Source organism: Limulus polyphemus, unplaced genomic scaffold, assembly GCF_000517525.1.
Source record: "Limulus polyphemus unplaced genomic scaffold, Limulus_polyphemus-2.1.2 Scaffold10788, whole genome shotgun sequence".
NCBI lineage: Eukaryota > Metazoa > Arthropoda > Merostomata > Xiphosura > Limulidae > Limulus > Limulus polyphemus.
In genome coordinates, this window is record NW_013676398.1 from 154 (window position 1) to 5,529 (window position 5,376).

Consider the following 5,376-nt stretch of genomic DNA (forward strand, 5'->3'; position numbering starts at 1 on the left):
GAAATGGCAGTTATTTACTGTACTGAAATACCTTTGTATATGCGTGTTAATGCGCTCAAGTGTGTGTAATAATATATCCACTTAATTAAGTTTAATTCAGTTTGACGTGATTATTGATTTTTGATGAAAGGGAAATCCACTTCAGATTGCAGCAAACTATTAGGTTGTAATTTGTATATCTTATTTTTTTTTCTTGTGTGTGTGTGTGTGTGTAGCACTTGCCTAACAGTAGCGATCCAACATCCAACTGTAATTTATCATCATCTAATGTTTCCAATATATATCATGATACTGGAAATGGATCAGGGCCTCGGGTATCGGTGGAGTTGGGCATGACCGAAGGAAACAGGTATCATTACTCTAACGTCCAGACGCAACCCCTGTCAAGGCTTCAGGATAGTGTTGATGTCAGTGTGATGTATTATGGGATGCCTTCTAACGGATCAGAGCCTAGCCTTCATTCTCCAACTTCGTACTCCAAGTCCACTGTCATCTCCTCCAGTCAGCCCTCACCCCAGACCCCTCAAACACCAACCATTATTTTGACAGGTAAGCCTGTAATTATATCATAAGTACTAAGAGCAAGGTTGTAGTTATTGGATATTAGTTGCTGTCATGGTTAGTTGCCTCTGATCATCAAATTTCTTATTACAAGATACTGATTGCTAACTAATTTTGTAGCTGGGATTTGATCCTGGATTTGGTACTTACTTGTATTGGGGTTACTTCAATACCAATTGAACCAACTAATTATTTAAAAGCTTTCAAGAGAAAGTATCCAGGTTTTGCTGGCTATTATCCTATGTTGACTGAGTGTGCTATCAGTTAAGTTTAATGCAGGATGGTTCTTAACTCTTTGTTACGTCATATTCCATGAGTTTCATATTGTTCCATTTTATTGCAGGATCTTGTTGTGTCATATTCCACGAGTTTCATATTGTTCCATTTTATTGCAGGGTCTTGTTGTGTCATATTCCACGAGTTTCATATTGTTCCATTTTATTGCAGGGTCTTGTTATGTCATATTCCATAAGTTTCATACTGTTCCATTTTATTGCAGGGTCTTGTTGTGTCATATTCCATGAGTTTCATATTGTTCCATTTTATTGCAGGATCTTGTTGTGTCATATTCCAAGAGTTTCATATTGTTCCATTTTATTACAGGGTCTTGTTGTGTCATATTCCATGAGTTTCATATTGTTCCATTTTATTGCATGGACTTGTTCTCTGGCATAATGGATAGATCAGTACTGGAGAGTTTTGTGTGTTTATTATGCTAACTTTTGTTGGTCTGTTTGTTTCTTCATTGTCTTGGAGTTCACATTCTTAAGGGATGTTGCAAGTGATCTTTTTGTGTTCTGACTGTGGTGTATGGTGTGATTGTATTGTGTTCTGACTGTGGTGGCTTTTGTATGTTTTCAGTCCTTTGATATAGAGAGTAATAAATATGTGATGCCATAATCTTCTTTGTTTATTCCTGGTGTTTAACTTCTTTATTAACCTATGTTCACCTTTAGGGGTCAAAGTGCACATGTCATGACCTTTTGCATAGTGCTATTCTATATAGTATTTGATGTCAAGAGTTATGAAATATTCATTTTATCCTACATTACTTATTTAGCAACAGTACTTGGTAGAGGAGAGTAAATATCAGATAACGTATACGAGGATGGTACAAAAACTGTAGATATCCATTTCATACATTTAGAGGTTATGAAAATACAATACGAAAACTGTACGATACGTAAACTGTATGACATGTAAACTGTACGACACTTAAACTGTATGACACTTAAGCTGTACGACATGTAAAATGTACGACATGTAAAATGTACGACATGTAAACTGTACGACATGTAAACTGTACGACATGTAAACTGTACGACACGTAAACTGTACGACATGTAAACTGTACGATACGTAAGCTGTACGACACGTAAGCTGTACGACACGTAAGCTGTACGACACGTAAGCTGTACGACACGTAAGCTGTAAGATGGACAAAAGTATTTTTATTCTTCACATGAACATCACTTTGTACTTTGAGTTGTAAGAGTCCAAGTCAGTCTCATGTCATTAATTCACAGACACTGGTCCATTGGACTTACCCCATGTACATTCAGTTAAGTGCTTAGGATACCCATCAAGGTGAGTTCTAGTGAAGTTTGTTCAGCATGTTTTGTATTATGAATCTTGTACTTATTCTGCAAACTAGACTGTCATTCCCACTTGTTGTGGTAGTTTGATCCATAATCAAACTAGACTGTCATTCCCACTTGTTGTGGTAGTTTGATCCATAATCAAACTAGACTGTCATTCCCACTTGTTGTGGTAGTTTGATCCATAATCAAACTAGACTGTCATTCCCACTTGTTGTGGTAGTTTGATCCATAGTCAAACTAGACTGTCATTCCCACTTGTTGTTGTAGTTTGATCCATAGTCAAACTAGACTGTCATTCCCACTTGTTGTGGTAGTTTGATCCATAGTCAAACTAGACTGCCATTCCCACTTGTTGTGGTAGTTTGATCCATAGTCAAACTAGATTGTCATTCCCACTTGTGGTAGTTTGATCCATAGTCAAACTAGACTGTCATTCCCACTTGTTGTGGTAGTTTGATCCATAATCAGACTAGACTGTCATTCCCACTTGTTGTGGTAGTTTGATCCATAGTCAAACTAGACTGTCATTCCCACTTGTTGTGGTAGTTTGATCCATAATCAAGGTATTTTCTGATATATGTAAACTCTGTGTTCTATATTTTAGTAATTATCATGTCTAAGTATGGGAAGTTTTTATTTATGTTGTTGATTGTATTGTTGGATGCTGTGTGTTTGTGAATTCTGTAGTGTATGGTTGTATATTATCAATATAATGTGAACATATCTCAGCCAGATCCTGGTATCTTCCAAATGTCACATGTAGAAGTTCCTGTGTACCGTGATAGGGGAGAGCCTTTAGCTAGGCCTTCTTCTTATTGGTAGTGTCCATCTTCACGTTGAAAGTGAGTTTTGTGTTGATACAGAAGCTTGCGAGTTATTTTATCATGAAGAATGTCAGTTGGGTGCATTTTCTGAGATTCTTATAGATTTCATGTTGCTGGCAGAGTATGTATAGTCTTTAAAGGGTTGTTATGTTAATGAAAAGGTTGGATACGTCAAAACTAATTGTTTCTTGTAATGCTATTGTTGTTGTTTTTATAATCTGTGAACTGAGTTGTAAACATGTAAAGATGTTTCACCTATTTTTATGAATACTTGGCTAAGGGATGGCATTATCAATGTCTGCTGTTAATTTTGGGATGGAGATAATTTCCTGATTTATGAATTTAGGTAGACGATAGTTATGTGGGATGGTGCTGTGGTGTACCATTAATTGTGTCCCTTCCATCTTCTTTACAATGTTTCTTGAGAAGTTATTAAATATATTTCTTTGTGTTAGCTGTTGGGCTGGATTTGGTCTTTGTTTATTGGCCATCTTAAATTAGTGTGGAGCTTATTGGTGGATTCCTCTTTTTCAATGATTGTAATGGCATTACCTTTGCCTTCTGGTATATTTGTTTTGATGTTTTGTTTCTTTAACTTCCTAAAGGCATTTTTTTCTATGTTAGGGGTATTACAGTGGATTTTCTTGGATTGCTGACCTTATTTTAATTTGAATTCTTCTTTTTTTTGTGTTCTGGTTGATTGTAAGTTTGTCTTTCATGGTAGTAACTATAGTTAGGGTGGGTGTTTTGTTAAGTGTCCTTTAGTTAGAATGCTGCTTTGTTTCTTTAGGTTTAGGTGTGTCTGTAATGTTGAGAATTGATGAATGAATTTAGTTTCTTGATGTAAAGTTTTTTATTGTGTGAAGTCTCAATGGCTGTGTGTGTATCGTGGTACGTTTGTGTTGTCTGTTTTCTGATGTACACTGTTATATTTATGCTCTGTCTTGTGGTTGTGTTATGTGGTATTTTGGATTCTATATCGGGACTTTTCATTGCTAAGTTTCTAAGCTAATCTTTTACGTGGGGGTGTTGACAAGAAACTTGACGTGAAGTGTTTCAGGAATTATGTTGGTTATATTTATGGAGAAAGGTGACATGTTTCAGCTCATTTATGTTTAGGTCTTTCTAATTAAATACTTACTTTCCTGACAGTAAAGATAAAGAAGAAGAAGAATTAAAAAAGATAAACACCAAGGATAGGCGGGAGAAAATTACACATATGGTCATATTTCCATATGTTAAAGATCTCTATGAAAAAATGTAGCATAAAGTCAGAAGTTTTAAGAAGCCAAAACACAATGTGATTGTAGTTAATACTCACCAAACCAAGACCCAATGGAGAGAAAAAACAGTGATTAGAACATCTTGTTATGAATGTTAGACTACCGAATACCTGTAATATCCCATCATACCAGAATAATATAAAAATAATGGCGTATGAACGAGAAAGAAGATAAAAGTATCCTCCTACCTGATAACGTGTTTATACAACTCAGTGTAGACAAAACTTGGATACCTCGTGTGAAAGTGGTTCACTTTATAACGATGAAGACCCAGGATTAATTCCCAGCCACTCCCACTGCAAACACAGTCTTTTTCAAAACCTACCTGAAGATGGCAGCACATTAGCAGCTCAAATTTAGAGTGCAAGACTAGTTAGTTGCTGGTGTATAGCAAGAATAAGTAAACAAGTAATTGATTAATGATTAGACTTAGTTGATCAGACAGACTATATCCATGACAGCTATAAGTATTTCAGATCATTATTTCTTGCAATATAAGAATTATTAACAGAATTTACTATATGTGGTAAATTCTTATTGGTGGTATGCAGTGATCTGTAAGATGAAAACATGCTCCAGAACTAGTTGTGCTAGTGTAAAAAATACACAATAGTGTATTTCCTGATTCTTTGAACATAACCTATACAATACATTTAAAGAATAACTGTAACAAGTGGTGTCATTGCGATGACAAGTCAAAAACCATTGTTAAAAGTTCAGTCACTCTTCTAAGTACATTGTTATACAAGTTATTAGTGAAGTGATTTTTGGTGTTTTTGTCTTTACTACATTTAGAATGGTTTCACATAGTCTTGTCTCAGTTTCCACTCTCAAGTGGAATATCTACTGCTGCATATCAAAACCTATGTATAAGTAGATGTACCAACCTGTACCACATGACTACAACCTAGATATAAGTAGATGTACCAACCTGTACCACATGTTACCACTGACTACAACCTAGATATAAGTAGATGTACCAACCTGTACCACATGTTACCACTGACTACAACCTAGGTATAAGTAGATGTACCAACCTGTACCACATGTTACCACTGACTACAACCTAGATATAAGTAGATGTACCAACCTGTACCACATGTTACC

At 35.6% G+C, this 5,376-nt stretch overlaps 1 long non-coding RNA gene across 1 annotated transcript in view; it reads left to right on the forward strand.

Annotated features, from left to right (window-relative positions):
* Nucleotides 1-211: 211 nt before the first annotated feature.
* The window catches only part of LOC111083704, an 11,162-nt gene continuing 5,997 nt past the window's right edge, over nucleotides 212-5,376 (forward strand). Inside the window, exon 1 of the long non-coding RNA XR_002609200.1 lies at nucleotides 212-549. This is a non-coding gene — a long non-coding RNA (uncharacterized LOC111083704). The remainder of the gene's footprint in view (nucleotides 550-5,376) is intronic.